The sequence below is a fragment of the Zalophus californianus genome, chromosome 4 (assembly GCF_009762305.2).
Source record: "Zalophus californianus isolate mZalCal1 chromosome 4, mZalCal1.pri.v2, whole genome shotgun sequence".
NCBI lineage: Eukaryota > Metazoa > Chordata > Mammalia > Carnivora > Otariidae > Zalophus > Zalophus californianus.
Window position 1 is genome coordinate 68,333,403 of NC_045598.1, and position 18,545 is coordinate 68,351,947.

Here is an 18,545-nt window from a genome sequence, read left to right on the forward strand (position 1 = left end):
GACCTTGGGGGATGCATAAACTGAATTGGTTAGAGTTTTATAACTCTAAAAGCCCTGCAGAATGGAAATCGGGGAAAATCCCCAAATTAAAAAAAAAAAAAAAAGTTTCCTGAAATTAAACTTGGAATAACATATTGTCTTCACTATGTTTGTAGCCTGTGCCATTCTGTCTGTGGTCTGTGCAGACAAGGAGCATCAGGAGGAAATAGCTCTTACATTGAAAAGGTGCAGAAGTATAATTTATGACACCTTTGCAAACACACTGGGGACTGGGATATCATTTCACTTTCAGCAACTAGCGTGCAGGAAAAGCAAAGGAAAAGTATTAATGTGATACATCATTGCCTTTGGAAATTGGGAGAATAATTAAGTTCCTCCCTGACTCCCATTAACACAGTTTGCCATTTGCTATAACCATCCAGTCCCTCCATACACCTTGGAGTGATACTTTATGAAAAAAACAATGAGAAATCCCAAAACTTGAGGCAAAAATTCTACAAAATGCAACATGGGAATGCCATTAGTAGCCCAGCAACACTTTTGGTGGCCCCCACTGTATATCACCTAATGGTTGCAAACTGCTAATGTGAATTGCAACTGGATTTTGTGTAGTTGATTCAATCAGGCGTGTTGTTAAAAAAAAGCAATTTAATTAAACAATGTTGACAATTCTGCAAAATGAACTAGTTATAAATATAACCATAACCATGGCCATATTTCTTAAGGTTCTCCTGCTATGTGTGTTACTTGGAGCAAGGGAAGGCCAATTCCAGAAGCATTTATCAAATGCCTACTGTGTGTTCAAGCTCTGCACAGGCATATCTCAGAGATACTGTGGGTTTAGTTCGAGACCACCACAATAAAGCAAGCATTGCAATAAAGCAAATCAAATCATTTTTTTCCTTTGGTTTCCCAGGGCATATAAAGTTAGTTTACACTAATTATGGTCTTAGTGTTCAATAACAATATGTCTAAAAATATGTAGATACTGTTAAGTAAAAAAATTGCTAAAAAATGTTATCATCTGACCTTTCAGTGAGTTGCAATCACTGATGACCATAACAAATATAATAATAATGAAAAAGTTTGAAATATTGCGAGAATCCGCAAAATTTGACACAGCAACATGAAATGAGCAAATGCCATTGGAAGAAGGGTGCCGATAGACTTGCTCAATGCAGAGTTGTCACAAACCTTCCATTTGTAAAAAAAACCCCTCAGTATTTATGAAGTACAACAAAGTCAAGTGCAATAAAATGAATTACACCTGCACTAGTAATAGAAGTATAAGACAAACTGTCCTTGAGAGGCTTTCAACTGATATTTAACAGAGGTGAAAAGGTTATGAAGAATACAGTGCACGACAGAAGGCGCAGATAGTGGGAATGTTGGAGGAATTCAGAAGCAGGTGAGGACCGGCCCTGTGAAGTGGTCAGAAAAACCTCACAAGAGAGTGAGGCCTGAGAGGTGGTTAGGCTGATCCTAAAATTATGACTGTAGGTCAAAGATAAAAAATAACAGTGGGGAGTGGAGGGTAGAGCCGAAGTCACATGAAAAAAAAAAAAAAACCAAGAAAGAACAAGGCGTTTGTTAGTTTTCTCATTTAATCTGGCAAATATTTATGGAGGAAGGTCTATGGGTCCCACATTCTGCCAGGGGCTGGAGAAACAGACTAACAGGGCAGACATTGTTTCTTTTCTCATGGAGATCTCAGGTAACCTAGTGGAGGGCATGCTGGCTGCAGAGTAGAATGAGGTGAAGTTGGAAGAATATCGTAAGAGTCAGGACAGAGCCTCATATCATATTTCATCCCCCCACCCACAGCCAGGTAACACACGCCTGAATGGTTTAAAAAGCATTGACATTGGGAACAGACCCACCGTGCCAAGGCTCAGTGATGTGTGTATGTAGAATGTATGGCTTAAGGTGGGCATATAGAGTCATAATCTCACATGAGCAGGTAGGCACCCCCCTTCAGGTCTGCAATTGTTGGTGAAGGTGAAGGAGAGAAGGGGTTTTTTGACCTACTGTGTGCAAGACACTGTGCTGGGTCTCTCATCCTCACAGCAATTTAATTAATGTGATTACAGTAAAACTATTATTGCCATTATGCAGATGAAGAAACTCAACTTTAGAGAGATTTAGTAGCTTCTCCGAGAACATACGACTAGTGAAATGGGGGAGCCAAACTTGTAACTCAGATACAATTAATTCCTCTGCTCATTGTCTTATCCACAATTACTATTCTGCTATATTGCTATTGAGAAAAATGAGGGCGTTAGGATCAGAAGCCATTTTAAGAAGGATTATAATGAACTTTAGCAATAGAATTTAGAATCCTATTCTCTGTTCTCAGATATAAACTTCTGGTGTAAGGGATCTGGGTTAATAATAATAGGTATGTAAGAGGAAATAAAAAGAAAAGTAAAGACAACCCTAAGGGTAGTAATAATTAAATTTTAACAAAAGAGGCCTATGTAGACAGAAACCAATTACATTTAGCAAAATATACTTGTGCCTTTTGAAATGATTTCAAAGTATGGTTTTGGCTTTGTGAACAAAAACCTAGGGAAGGCTACTTCTTTTGAATGTTCTTCCATTGGCAAAAGCCATATATGGTAGGCAGACTAATGGCCCCCCAAATATGCCCATGACCTAGTCCCCAGAATGTGTAAATATGTTAACTTACATGCAAAAGAGACTTTGCAGAGCGATTAAAGTAAAAATCTTGAGTTATCCTGGATTGCAGATAGGCCAAATGCAATTATAGGGGTCCTTATAAGAGGAAGGCAGAAAGGCCACAGTCAGAGAAGGTGATGTCACAATAGAAGCAGAGTGCTGGAGGAGGTTGTCAGGAGGATATGACTACCAGTTGACCTGTGAGCTGGACCTGGGCACTCACCCCTTCTGTTCTTGGAATGTGCATTCTACTTGCCTTCCCTGTGTTAGAAGCTACCCCAAGGACACAGCCTTTAGATAGTGATGTATTTTTTTAAAGATTTTTATTTATTCATTTGAGACACAGAGATACAGAGAGAGAGAGCATGAGCAGGGAGAGAGGCAGAGGGAGAGGGAGAAGCAGGCTCCCCGCTGAGTCAGGAGCCCGACATGGGGCTATGTACTGTTGAGACCATCTGGACCATATACATGACTGAACCCAGTTAAGGCCTCTTAATAAACTTTTAGGGTTATGGTGGGTGGGTGCAGACATCTACTAGTCTTGTGGTTACCCAAGACAGGCCTTGTTAAGTTCCCTTGTTGATTAAACCTGCCACCTACCATTCTGGACTGGTCTGCCTCTTTCTTCCAACTCTCTTTGCCTTCCATGGATGGGGGTCAGTTTGCAAAGCAACACAGAGGGGTTGAAGGAGATATGATATCATGAGGCAAGGCGTGCAGGCCTCCTCTAGAAGCTGGAACAGATAAGAAAACGCATTCTACCCTAGAGCCTCCAAAAGGAATGCAGCACTTGACAACTCATTTCAGACTTCTAAGTTCCAAAACTGTAAGATGATCATTGTATTGTTTTTAGCCATTTAGTTTGTGGTGATTATGACCAGCAGTAATAGGAAACTAATACATTATACGAAGTACCTAGTAAGTAGTAAATTTGGGGCTGCAATGATTTCTGACACCAACTACTTGGACTTGGGTCCAACTTCACAGCTTAAGGGCATAATCCTCTACAAGACTGCCCCTACTTCAGTCGTAAGCTTGGGGTCCACAGGCCACTCTCACTTCTGACCAACTAACTACAGATTCAGGGTTTCACACTAACACCTCAGTTTTGATAATTTGCTAGAACAACTTACATAGAACTCAAGGAAGCATACTATGACCACACTTTACTATAGGAAGAGAATACAAATTAGAACTTGCTAAAGGGAGAGATGCACAGGGTGAGGCCTAGAAGGGTCCTGAATGTGAAGCTTCTGCTGTCTTCTCCCTGTAAAGTCAGGATGCATTACCCCTCCAGCACATGGATATGTGACAAAAGCAGAATATTGCCAATCAAAGAAGCTCACCCAAGCTTCAGTGTCCAGAGTTTCTGTTGGAACCTTATTATACAGGCACAACTGATTGAATCACGGGCTATGTGGTTGACCTTAATCCTCAGTGGCCTTCCTATCCAGAGAAGTTGGGCTAATATCACATGGCTCAAAGCCCCAATCCTCTAATCTTGTGGGTGGTCTTTCTAACATGGCCAGCCTCCATTCTGAGTCATCTTGTTAGCACAAAACGATCTAAGGGCCAACTATGAATCATTTCATTAGCATAAACTCAGGTGTGGTCAGACCTACCATGAATAACACTCCTCTCACTCAGAAAATTCCAAAATTTAGAAGTTACTTCTCAGGAACCAGGGACTAAGTCCAACCAAATTATTTATTATGCAGGAGCTCTGTCTAAAATTTCTTCTGAAATTACTAAGCCTATGTTGACCTGGGGATGAGACAGATGCTATGCCTATAGACTTTGGGACAATGTTGCACGTGAGTGATATTGTACCTGTCTCGGGCATACTGAAACTTGGTTTATCGCAGCAAGATTAATTCTTGAGCTGGGGAGCTCACTGATCTGCCTGCCTTGGTGAGGATTGGCTAAGGGCTCAGTAGGAAAGAAATGAAAAATAAAATCTTTGGTAGCTATGATGTGGGCATATAGATAGAACTATCCTAACCCACTCTCCAACTTACATATCAGTCATTAAAGATGAATGCCTTCTTGAAAGTGTCCTGAGATTTAAAATAAAATGCAGTAAAATCATTCGGTGGTAAACTGCACAAGTGAAAAATGTTGAATACTCTTTATTTTCCCCGTTTTGGGCTCATGAAAAGTCTTTCAGTTTGAACAAATGCTGTAGATTTTTTCCAGTGTGAGTTTTTTCTTTGAAGAAGCAATGACAGCACTTTTAAAGGACTTGTCAACATGGGATAAATGTCCTAGAACAGTGGGGGCTTCCTGATATCTGAGTGAAACCCAGACTTATGAAAAAAAATGTTAATAAAAAAAAGAAAGAAAAACCTCTCAAACCAACCTAATAGGAAAAAAGATGTTTTCAAGACAGGTAGGGGGAACAAAAAAGAGGGGGCATGATTTCAATAGGTTCTCCTGAAGGATCCCATAACAAGAGACACACGTACTTGCAAACTGCGAGGTTAAATTTGTGCCAAAAGAAGAAACCAGGAGTAATTGACGCCCCAGGACATCAGCAGTCTGATGCTGGGTTTTCTTCAACGAGGCTATGAGAAACATAAATTAAAGGGTGCACTTCTCAGAGCTCTTTTTTCCCCAGTCACATGGTCACTTGTGATTGGGACCTGGCAATGGCATCTGTGATTCAGTGTGTTCTAGCCTCTATCCCTGCAAAAACAGTAGAGAATAACCATTTAATGGGCATGAGTGTACGAGTAGAAATCCTTGGCAGGTGACTGTAGCAGGTTCACTGGTGGTCCTCCCAAAAGATAAGCCTCTGTTCTAACTCCTGGAACCTGTGAATGTGATCTTATTTTGGAAAAGGGGTCTTTGCAGGTATAATTAAGTTAAAGATCTCAAGATGAGGCTATCCTGCATTATCTGTCAGGGTGCCAAATCCAATGACACGTGTCCTTATAAGAGACACACAGAAGAGAGAGGCACAGAGATGCAAGCCATGGGAAGACAGGGGCAAAAATTGAAGTGACCTGGCCACAAGCCACAGAATGCCCAGAGCCACCAGCATCGGAAGGAGGCAAGGAAGGACTCTCCTCTAGAGATTTCGAAGGGAGCATGGCCTGGTAATGGCTTGATTTTAGACTTCTGCCCCCTAGAACTGTGAGAAAATAAACTTCTGTTGTTTTATGCCACTAAGTTTGTGCTAATTTGTTATGGCATCCCTAGGATTAGATCTGACTAATACAGTGACCATAAAATACATGAATGCAATGGGTTTTTAAAATGTATTCCTCTTATACTATAAAATGTATTAATGAATTTGTTTTCATAGATTTCTGGTGGCAGTTACCCTTTCGGCCCTAGCAACTCTTTACATTATACTTATTATAGACAGGACAAAGAACACAATGTGCTGTCAGTAATGAAAAGCCAAAACAGTAAGACAAGACGAATAAGTCTATTGTTTGGTGAGCACTACACAAGATGTTACTTTTATATTATTTTTAAAGAACTTAAAGAGAATCATTAGTAGCTTTGAATTTCCTTCTTAAAAATGTTTTTTAAGTGTGGAATAAAGGACCAAGGCTTATTTACAAATTAGTAATGTATTTACTTTTCAACCTTGGAACTGGAGGTAATATTTAAAGCTTGTTAAAAATGAAGCTTTAGGAGCACCTGAAGCTTTAGATGGCTCAGTCGTTAAGCGTCTGCCTTCGGCTCAGGTCATGATCCCAGGGTCCTGGGATCGAGTCCCACGTCGGGTTCCCTGCTCAGCAGGGAGTCTGCTTCTCCCTCTGCCTCAGTCCCTCCCCCTGCTTGTGCTCTCTCTGTCTCTCTCTCAAATAAATAAAATCTTTTTTAAAAAATGAAGCTTTAGGGCGCCTGGGTGGCTCAGTTGGTTAAGCGACTGCCTTCGGCTCAGGTCATGATCCTGGAGTCCGGGGATCGAGTCCCACATCGGGCTCCCTGCTCGGCGGGGAGTCTGCTTCTCCCTCTGACCCTCTTCCCTCTCGTGCTCTCTATCTCTCATTCTCTCTCTCTCAAATAAATAAAATCTTTAAAAAAAAAATGAAGCTTTAAAATTCTCAATATAAAAGATAAATATAAAAATCAAAAATAAGTATGATTTTGGCAATTATTCAATAAGCTCAAAGTAATACTTGAATCTGGATAATTAATGCAGCCAGGAATATTTGGGTTATTTTGGTAGTCCGAATTATTCAAATTCATTATCTACTTGAGCTATGCTTCTTTTCTGACTTCTAATTTCATATGTCAATTAATTATTTTTTCCATTTTAACATAAGCAGTAATTGCTTTCCATCTTCTAAATCTTTGTTAAGTGTCACAGATAAGGGTTTACCGGCTTTCTTCCAGGGCAGCCTTAGAACATTGCCCTGCTTTATCATATATTGTCAATTTTAGGTCATTCCATGCTATGGCAAGTGACAGAAAACATCAAACCCTATATGCAGAAGAAGAGAAGTAGATTAAATTAGAGGATCATCTTCATTTTCACTTAGTATGAAAAAGAACCCCTCATTCCTTAGCTTAATATTATATTTAAAATTTTGAATTTTGAGACGCTTGTTATAATTTTTGGATGATGGGTGTACCACTACATAGAGGCTCAAATGATAGGTTTAGGAATATGGGATGGGCACTTTGGCGATTTTGCCATTGATGATCCAGGTTTCTTTGGGTAAATCATTAAACCTTTCTGTATTGTAAAACGACAATAACAGTACCATCTTCCTGCCTCCCACGACTCTGTTTTAAGGCTCAAAGGGTAGAATGAGTGTAACAACAATATTAAATATTAGAGATTATTTTCATTTGACAGCTAATCTGATTGGGTAATTAAAATGCCGTGTATTTACCCTCAGAACACTCTCTGTTCAGCAGATTTAGTTCATTCTCAGGTGTGATGATCTTTTGTATTTAATAAGTCATTTGTGGTTCATTTAAGAGCTCATCATAAGCACCTCATTAATTTTCCTTTAAGCTATTGCTGATGTCAGTGAGTGACCAAAATTCTAATAGGGCAAATCAGGCCTTGAATGAAAAGGTTTTTTTGTGCATGTGTGTGTGCAAAATCTGTGGTATTTCTGGTTCCTCACTGCCTTTCATATTCACTCTCACGTTAGAGTCCGTGGGTTTTTCAGGGAAGGTCTGGACCTTCTCAGTGTCCTAGTGCTGCTCGGATACATGAACCAGAGGAGGCCAACCCAACTGTCACTGCAGATGCCTTCTATAAACCCAGTCGTAGGAAAGGAGAGTGGACCCTGGGGCACTCACTCTGTGCTTTGTGCATCTACTTCAGGGGGTCTCATTTTCCCCTCTTTCCATCTTTTGAACTGTTGTCAGTCCATCAAGGCTCAGCTGCGACTGCATTCCTTGCCCAGTTTTTCCTTGTAGAATTAGGCACTCGTGCCTCTTGATGTTCATATCCCTTCCCGTGGTACCCTGGTAGATCACTCACCCACTCGGAACATGATTACAGTTGACCCTTGAACAACACATGAACTGCATGGGTCCACTTAGACACCGATTTCTTTTTGATACATACAATATAGTACTATAAATTCATTCTCTCTTATGATTTTCCTAGTAACATTTTTTTCTTTAGCTTACTTTATTGAAAGAATACAGCACATAATACATATACAAAATATGTGTTAATCAACAGTTTATGTCATCGGTAAGGTTTCTGGTCAACAGGAGGCTATTAGTAGTTAAATTTGGGGGGAATCAAAAGGCTCACGGAGATTTTCAACTGTGTGGGGGTTGGCACCCTTGACCCCCTTGTTGTTCAAGGGTTAGCTGTACCTTTCCATTGCTGTCTCTCCCCTTACTCTTGAGCTCAGGGGCTGTGTCCTCTGTTTATGTTTCCCCCATGGTGACTCTCCAGGGATGAACTCAATCAAAACTGAATGCTGAATTCATGAATGAATTCCTTCTATTTTTACAGTAGCAATGGGTTAGGGTGAATTTTTGACTTAGGTTTTGTTCAAATTTGTTTAATAAAGAGCTAAATGAAAACATTTCACTGGTTTCTGGTATTTTTTAATTAAACTATAACTATGGAGGCAATTTTTCTAAAAAATCAATGTAGTACAATGCCCCAAAGTAATGACTTTGATTTTCTAATATTTTAGATTATAGCTTCAAAAATAGCTAATTCAACTCCTTAATTTCTTTAGCCAGAAAGGAAGGTAATTTTTATCCCTGATAAATCAAAAAAGACACACAAACAACAAACACCACCACTTTATGCTCCCCCAAAGCAAGATAAGCTTTTATTCCAGCCATGGAAAAACTGGAGGCTGAGAGTTTGGGCAATTTTCAGGGATTGTACAGAGTGGAATAATCCTTTTAAACCTGTTGGCAGCCTTGTCACTGGCTTGAGGTCTTGGTAGACTCTTCTCTGCCTCCCTCCCCCAATGGCTCTGCTATGCTCAGCGGTTGCCACCACTCTTCTGGGATCTGGAAGATCTCTTCTCTCTCCTTCTTTGTTAGTTATATCCTGTGTCACTGTCACCATCCATCTATCTTCTCCATTATTCATTCTACCCTGTCCTTTCTGGCACCTGCATTCAGGTGCTGGTGCATAGGCACAAAGCTCTCAGCCTTAGGACTGCACCTATCTGGAGGGACACACATCGTCTCCCCCCGCCACCCCCCAAGTGGGTGGCTCTGGATGAATCCATGGGTTGACTCAGATGGAGCCAGAGTTCTAAACGAGCTGCCCATTTGCTCTCTGAAATACAAAATCCCAATCCACGAAAGGCAAGAATATCCTAAGAACCTAAGAAATTTCTCAAATTTCTCAAAAAGTGGGCACATTTTCCTAAACTTCTGCTGAGCTTACTGGAAATGTGTATAAGCCTGTCTTAAACCATTTGGAACATGCCATTCCCATCTCCTAATAGGTTTTTAACTCAATTTTCACATTAGAATGTATAATATTCTATAGGAAAAAGGCAGCCTTGCCAATATAATTTCAAGGTGACTGCATCTTTTATGTAACATATGTCTAATGCCCTGGGTATAATAACTACCACTGTGTAACATCCCTTAAATTTCCATGGGTAATTAATTGATAACTGCTCTATGGATGTTATATAAATCCTTTATTAAAACACATAATTCAATAACGAGAGATCTAAGTCCAAATCAGGTGAAGGACAGGATTTGGTTTTCTTTGCTTCCATGTGCAGCTAAATTGGGGCTGCCAGGTTGGGACTATTGCCCTCTTCAAGGATGGGGTGATCATTCTTGGGGAAAAGAGAGAAACAACCAGCCATCAGTCTTTTCATGTAACAACCCCAAATTAAACTGTGCAAAGCACAGCCAGTCTGGAGGCCTGACTTCTGGCTGGGGTTAGCCTCTGTGGTTGGCACTTGGAACTTTCTGTAATGAAAGACAAATTATCACACTGCACTTACAAACAGGGGAATCAATGAAACCAAAAGAAGCTGCCACAGGAAAATAAAAATTAAACAGGGGATAAAGAATGATGTCCTCAAATACTGGAAATACTGCTCGCCCAACAAAAGGCTCCTTTGTATTGTTTTGCTAAAGCTGACTATAATTTCGATGTTTCATAAAAATTTAAGTGGAGATTTTCTTTCCGTGGTAGCCATAAATCTCCTGGAGGAAAGATTTTATATGTAATTCCAATTTTGTGGTGCTAAGAAAACAAAGAACAGGTGAAGATTTTACTGCAGGTAATTTTGTAAATTATTAAAGAAAAAACCTCCCACAGCCATGCCATAAACACGCTCTCTATCAAACACTAAAATAGGAAATCAACAATACCTTTTTTAGGCATAAGGCTCAAACCCTAAACTAGAAATAAAACTGCCTATAAATATTTACTGGTGAGATGACTCTGTGATAATAAATAGCTCTTTCAAACCAATACAGAAAATATCAAAATACTGAAATATCCCTGTGACTAGATGGGCAAAAGAAGGGCAGCACATACCAATGTGTATGGTAAGGCCTTGGTGAAAACTGCATCTTGGAGATTTTAAATTATTTCAGGGGCATGAAATACCTCATTACAAATCTGTTTTTAAGGAAGTACAGAATTAAATGTATAATGGGTTCATTCATAAAGTTTAGGAGGCAAGTTTAAGAAATTTTTTAATCAATGTTTTTAATATGGCTTGTTTGCAGCTCAAGGAAGTTCTTTCCCATGTGTGGGAAACAATATCTACACTTGGCAGTGTGCTAGCTTCCACCTTTCCAAAGAAAGTAAAAGAACACTTGGCATAAAGAAATATTGCTCGAAAGAAATGGAAAGGCTCTGTGACTGGTTGATCCACATCTTTATCTTTTGACACAAAAATTTATTGCAGTAGATTGTTTATTCCCTCAATTTTTAGAGAGCCATAAAAGGAAATTCTGTTTGAGTCTCATTTTACTGCTAGAAATAGTTTAATTCTGAGAGTGTGTGTCCTACTTTGGTCAAGAACCCACAGGCACTTTTCTATCAAATGAAACCATTATTCCAATGACCTAAACCTAAAATATTTTAGAAGATTGTGGCAGAATTCTGGAGAAATTGGAAATACACCAAGACAGAGAAAAAGAGTCAAGGGAAGGCAGAGTGATAGAGAGAAGACAAACAGAGGCAGAGAGGGAGACAGGGAAAGTAGGCAAAGTAGACCAACGGACGAAGAGAGACAGAGACAGAGACTGGAGTGGAAAAATCTTCCTGGTGTGCTACCAAGGGTCTAATTGTTGCTTTCAAAGTTAATTTAACAATCCTTGCCAAGGTTGCATGAATTTAATGTAATTGGTGGCCTGAGTCCCATTTTTGGTTATCATATGATTATGAATACATTTTTGGGGCAATGTATTATGTCAGTCTGTTGCTCACCATTTTTCATCTTTGGAGTTATCTGCACAGCAGTTTAAAAGACGATGGAGGGGTGCCTGGGTGGCTCAGTCCATTAAGCGTGTGCCTTCAGCTCAGGTCATGATCCCAGGGTCCTGGGATGGAGCCCTGCATGGGGCTCCCTGCTCAGCGGGGAGCCTGCTTCTCCCTCTGCCTCTGCCTGCCACTCTGCCTGATTGTGCTCTCTCTGTGTCAAATAAATAAATAAAATCTCAAAAAAAAAAAGATGATGGGAATTTAAAAATAACCTCACTCTGCTCCCCCCTGCCACCACTCCCCCCTAAAAACCGAAGCACATTGCTCAGTGGTTTGCCTAAAAACCCAGAGGCTGAAGCTTATTAACATGAAATCAATCTAGTGCCTGGTTCATTCAGGCCCCTGGGAATCTCATCAGATGTTGGCAGCCATGGTGTTTGAAGAGAGTGCTGCAGTGCTTCTGGTAAGGATCCCATAGAGCCTGGTGCCAACTTCAGTTAATCTGCCCGTCTTTTCCTCCAATCTCAGGTTACCTTTGGAGCATCCTAATTGGGGTACTTCACCTCATTCTTTCTTTCTTCCTGTCACCTGCCAATGCATAGGTTAGCCAAAAGGACAAGAGGAAGTCCCACTCAGGACAACCTATGTGGAGCTGACTCTAGAGCATGTCACAGAGTAGCTAGACTCTGAAGTGGAGTTACTCTTTGCGCACTTTAGAGGAAGTAGTTTGGAGTCTAGAAATAGGAACTGCTACACTATATACTGTCCTTACGGATATTCCCTGGTTCCAGTAATATGTTCATAAATTCCAAGTGACACCCCCAAAACCAACCCAGCCCTTGCTAAAATCTCAGGGTACACTGGTGCTATAACTAGGGGTGCAGACTGTGAGCACAGTATTTATTTTTACTACAAGAAGGTAAATCCTGCTCCATGCTTTCCGTATAGACAATGCTTTTTAACTTTATTCTCTGGCCAATTTTACTGGAGGATTCATTTCTTTTTGTTTTTGCTTTTCCTCATACAGATTTCACTATTTTATGAATAGGCTACTTTATGTGGGAAAGGCATTTGAAAAATTTCTCAAGTTCCCATCTAAAAAATGGCACCCAAATCCCACAGTTTTCTTTGAAACTTGTATTCTAGAAATTTCTCCTATATTTAAAATTTCAGGCTAAACTGCCTTTTCCCACACTGCTTTGTCTCTAAAGCCTTCTCTTATTGGCCTTTGTGGCCACATTTACTCACGTTTGAACACTTGGTTTTGGTTTTGCCTTTTCCTAATCTCTGTTCTGACCAACCTCCTCTCTAGTTCTTGCCTGGTAGCATAGACACTTCTACTTCCTACACACTTCCCAGGATAGAACTCTTGATTCCCCAAGGCACAGAGTGTTATCTTAGAAGGATTTGCATTCCCATTATATGACCAGGAACATAGCGGGTGTTCAATAAAATGAATGGATGAATGAAAATAATGGAAAGAGTTTAGGCTTGTCTTAATCAGATCTGCGTGTGAAAATCTTAACTTTATCTCTTATTAGCCATGTGACTTTGGGCAAATTACTTTAGGTTTCTGAGTTTCACTATAAACATTTGTGAAATGGGGCTAATAATAATACCCGCTTTCTAGAGTTCTTCTGAAGATTAAATAAGATAAATATAGCAAGTGTCTAGGACATAATAAGCACTAAAGTATAGTCCTCCTTCCCCCGTGAATACGTAAGTGTGTGAATTTGTGTTCGTGGGACAGATAATTGAAATAACCAAGGTCAGTAGAAGGAAGCATCTATAAACCTGGCATTTTGGTCTTTTCTAGAAATCTCTCTTTCCTATCCTCCCTCTCACCATGGGGGGCTTTTTCTCATTATTTTGTGCAATGTTTGTGTAGTTGAATAAACTTTTGGATTTAGTGATTTATCATTAATGCTTGAAAGAGGTCTGATTGGCCTTTCCATTCTTAAAATGGTGAGTTAAAAATTAATGTACTTAACTGTCTTTAGTCATTTATTTCAAAGAAGATATTTGACTATTATGTTTTTAATTTTACAAATGTCATGATCAATTTTCTTGTAACCCCTACAACTTATTCTTTCATATGTGGCTTCTGGAAATGTTTATTATCTGACTGACAGTATTTAGAAGGTAACAATAATAAGAAATAATCAGTAATACTCAAAATGAAGCTAAAAAAGGAATGTTTTAAAAGTAACAATAAAAAAAGAATCTGAATTTTAAAAATGTTTTATTCAACAACTAAGGCATCCAAACTATCTGAGCGATTTAATGGCTCATCTTATAGCTGCTGAGAAGAAAGACATCTATTCATATGTGGCCCTGAATACAGAACAGTAAAGATACAAAGCTTTATAATATTTCAAGCATCTTTAGTTTGTATTCTGGAAGGCAGAGATGGGGCTTTATATTGTTCATCGAAAATGGGATTTTTTCTTTTTTATTAAAATAATTTTATTCAATTTATTTAAACTAAAAAATCCCAATTCACTCTCCTCCCCCAACCCTTGCTCCCTACCCCTGCCCCTTGCAACTATCAGTCTGTTTTCTGTATCTATGAGCTTGTTTTATTAGATTCCACATATAAGAGAGAACAAACAATATTCGTCTTTGAGTTACTTCACTTATCATAATGCCATGGAGGCCATGCATGTTGTTGCAAATGGTAAGATGTCATTTTTTTTTATTGTTGAATAATATTCCATTGTGTGTGAGAGAGATTGTGAGATATATACCTCACAATTTCTTTATATGTCCACCTCTGGATGGACACTGAGGGGGTTTCCATATTGTATTCTTCACTCTGTTGACCTCTACTTGGTACTTTATTTCCTACCTCGAAGTTCTCATTGTATTTATACATTCTTCTCCCCAGTTCAGTGAGCATCTTTATGACCATTATTTAGAACTTTTTATCAGGTAAGCTATTTGTCATCATTTCATTAAGGATTTTTTTTTTTTTTTTTTGGAGTTTTATCTTGTTCTTTCATTTGGAACATATTTTTCTGCTACTTCATTTTGCTTGACTCTCTGGATTGGTTTGTATAGAGTAGATGAAACCACTACCTCTCCCAGTCTTGAATGGATGGCTTCAGTCAGAGATAAACCTTTTTGTTCAGCCCTACCCCAGCTCTTGATCATTTCTCAAACCTCTGTGCTTGTCCAAGCAGCCTATTATATTTTTAATAGCTTCCAGTAGTTGAGGATGTGCCAACACCTGTCAGTATCCCAAAGGGAAGGGCCTCAGCACCTAGATTCAGGTTGACTGAAAGACAGGCACTTTTAAGAGGCTACATATATATATACATATATATAGTCCAGAGGGGTGCAAGTCTACATCTCACTGGCCACTACAGCCAGAGGATCTGGAAGTTTCCCCTTGCATCAACTGCAACAATTGGGGCTCCAGATGAGTACAGAAGCTCCTTCCTGGGAGATACTTGTGAGCTGCAGCAGGGCAGAGGAGCATGTCAAGATGGCACCCACAGCCTATGTTCTTTTAAAGCAGCTCCGTAGGCCACTAAATGTGTCAGACCTGAAGCCTGCTTCTCAGTTTGAAGCTCCAGGACAAGACTGTGGGGTGTGCCTCAGTCGGCTGTGTATGCAGTGCCCTAGGGGTGCAGCCTGCCAACAACATCAGGCCTCTGATTGCCACAGTCCCATGGGACCGAGCAATGGCAAGCCCCATTCAGCCTCCAGAGTCAAGCCATCAAGGGTGTCTCCTGTGAGTCAACTTCAGGTAAAGCTGCCTTCCAGGAGGCATTGGCACTGTGGCAAGGCGGAGGGTGAGCGGAAGATAGCGCCTGCCCTCCTAAGTGTCTCTGGGAGGGATTACAGTCAGCCCTGAGATGTTTAGTAAGAAGCGCGCACCTCAGGTCACAGCCATGATAATTAGTTAATAGGTCTTAGGTCTCCTTCACAGCAAGATCAAGCTCTGGGGTCTGTTGACACTTTTTTTTTTTTTTAACAGATTTTATTTATTTATTTGAGAGAGAGCGCACGAGAGAGCATACAGGGAGAGGTGGATGGAGAGGGAGGAGGAGCAGGGAGCCCGATGCCGGCTCGATCCCAGGACCCTGGTATCACGACTGAGCCCAAGGCAGACACTTAACCAACTGAGCCACCCAGGAGTCCTTCGGGTCTGTTGCCTCTTGCTGTGTCTTGCCCATAGCGGCTGTTTAAAAACTCTCTCTCCATTGGTTACAATCCTGTGAGACCCAGGAGAATAAACCCCGCTGGCCACGAGAGCCAGGCAAGGGAGGTGACCCCCAGCAGTCACGAGAATGGACGCACCACACAGGGGTACTACGGGTTCCCTTTTGGGTGACCCCGATTATTCCAGTGTCCTTACCTGAACGCAAGCTCCCCGGGCCTCCAGGGCCAAGCGATCCAGAGGCCCCCCCGAGCCGCAGGCGCTGTGGCGTCTCCTTCCCGCTGAGACAGGCGCTCAGACGCAGGCGCGGGAGCCCCAAGATGGCGCTGCCAGGCTCAGTGTGGAGGCCGTCTCAGCAGCCTCTCAGATGTGTGTGCTGAGTTAGACGCCTACTTCTCAGGCCACGGCTTGAATATAAACAGGTGAGCCTCCTTCACTTGAAGTCTGGGTGTGATCAGCTGCCTCTGAGTTGGGCCCTGGGGCGGGTGAGTCCCAGCATGTGAACCCTTTAAAAGTTGTTACTCAGATTGCTACGGTGTTGCAGGACTTGGAATAAGAGACCGAGGTCTTCAAAGTTAGATATTTCGGGGGGCTTGTGGCTCAATTGCATATCTTAAATTTTGGGGTACTCGTCTGGGGTTCCAACCTTTTGCTCCTTAGAGAGAAGCTCTGGGTTTTGAGTTTCCTTCTGGGGTGGGTCACTGCTCCAGGGGTGGCGTTTATGATAAAATTCTGTTGTAGCCCCTCCTACCCGCTTGATGTAGGTTTTTTCTCATATGCTCCATGTGTGGTCATCACGCAGCCAGCATTTAGTTTTTGTTTTTGTTTTTTAAGCTTTTATTTATTTATTTATTTATTTATTTATTTATTTATTTATTTATTTATTTATTTATTTATTTAAGACAGCCGGCGTATGCATACTGAGGGGGCGGGAGAGAAGGGGGAGAGAAGCCCAAGCGGACTCCCCACTGAACTTGGAGCCCAGTGATGTGGGGCTTGATCCCACCACCCTGAGATCGTGACTTGAGCCAAAACCAAGAGTTGAAAGCTTAACCTACTGAGCTACCCAGGCATCCCAGCATTTAGGTTTTTAAAGAGAAAATTGTTCCATATGTAGCTGTAGACTCAGCATTATCTGCAGCAGGAAGTGAGTTGAGGATCTTCCTACATCACCATCTTAAACTTTGCATCTACAATGGAAAATATTGGAAAACAAGAGTCTGAATAAAAAGAATTAATAATAAATTCTCACAGTTACAAAGCATCTTTCATTCCAACATCCTAAGGAGTTTAGTATTTTTCCCAGTGGCATTGTTTAATGCCCCTCTCATGCAATTGACTTATGTATGTCACACTGACTTGGTGAATCAGAGGCAAAATAGCCCTTAACGTTGAAGGATTGAGTCACTGCGAAAAGACCAAACACAAAGCTCATTCTAGTAAACTCTGCTTTTTTTTTCCTTTAGGAAATATTGTTTTTTAGAAGCTGACAAAGCCAGTGAAAGCTTTTAGCCTCTTCCCACAGTCAGTGCTTTGAAACTTGGACTAGCACTTTTTGTTGCCACAATAAGTCAAATTCTTCATTTTTATGCATAATCATGGCCCTTCTCTTTGCTGGCCCACTAGGACATATATTAATCATTTTTTAATAGCCCATTAGGTATAGTCATATCCTGTGGCAACCAGGTCTCTATTACAAAGTCTTTAGCTTTATGTAGCATATCTAATAATACATTTCTCCATCTGCTTGGTTAAAGAATGAGCTTGGAAATAATGGTCAAAACAGTGTTTTTTTAAGTTTTCATTAAATCATATGCTTTTTATGCTTTTTCTGGGGTGGAAGGCAATACCTTCAACTGTATGTGTTAACTCTATAGAATATAATAGGATCATTATTACAAGTCAATGCCAGTAGACTACTCAAATCATAGTGTCTAGATCACCATCTATGTAATAGATACAAAGTATGAATAAATATACATACATTATGTTCCCATTTAGACCTCAGTAAACCTGTTTCTAATAAATAACAGTCTTGCTGCATCTAGATGTCTCCTTTTTTCTGAAATCTGATTCCTAGACTGCATACTGCTTAATATTTACAAATGGGATATGGTATACATTAAATTTGGGCATGCTAGTAACAATTTGGTTCTAAAGAGAATTGGCATTTATTGAACATGACTATGCCTGGCACATCATTTCAGATAATTGTCATAATGAGAGGTTGGGATTATTTTCAAAATCTGAGATAAGAAACTTGAGTTTCAGAGCAGCAAATGATCTAACTGACTGTATGATGTGCCCAAGATTATAAATTAACAAATTAAGACTAGCTGAAATTTTTCTTTGTGGTCAAGAAATTTCTAGCTACAATATAATCTAAATGCAATAAAATTTAAGCTGTTTAATCTAAATTTGTTACTTTAGACTAGCACTTTGCTATACAACTAGTCTACAAACTCCAAAATAGCAAGGATTGTGTCTATCTTATTTATCATTGTATCCAAATGCCTACCTAGTACCTGGCATAGATTAGGTAAATAAATATATGTAGAATTAATGAATGCCATCTTTTATGGTCATGCCTGTCACCTTATAAATGACCACACATGTAGACATTTCCTAAGTTGAGTTATGCCTTGATTTTATCCTCTAGGGAGAAATAAAGCTCATTTATTATGTTAGAAATATCAGAACAAATCAATCTTCATAAATTAAATGAAACATTGTTGCTCTTTTTGAGAAGGCTTACCATGTTTCTGATGGATTGCACTCTAGTACAATTTTGATTTCATGAAATCAGCAGATATTGCTTTGTTGCTATGCTGGATGGTAGAT

The 18,545-nt window shown here is 40.1% G+C and overlaps 1 long non-coding RNA gene across 2 annotated transcripts in view; it reads right to left on the minus strand.

The window, feature by feature from the left end:
* The window catches only part of LOC113912208, a 29,912-nt gene extending 13,933 nt beyond the window's left edge, over positions 1–15,979 (minus strand). The window contains exon 1 of one of the 2 annotated variants that reach the window (XR_003516748.1): positions 15,903–15,979. This is a non-coding gene — a long non-coding RNA (uncharacterized LOC113912208). Of the gene's footprint in view, positions 1–2,689; positions 2,755–15,902 lie in introns of those variants that run through there. The other variant, XR_003516747.1, reaches the window with a different exon arrangement.
* Between the last annotated feature and the right edge of the window lie 2,566 nt (positions 15,980–18,545).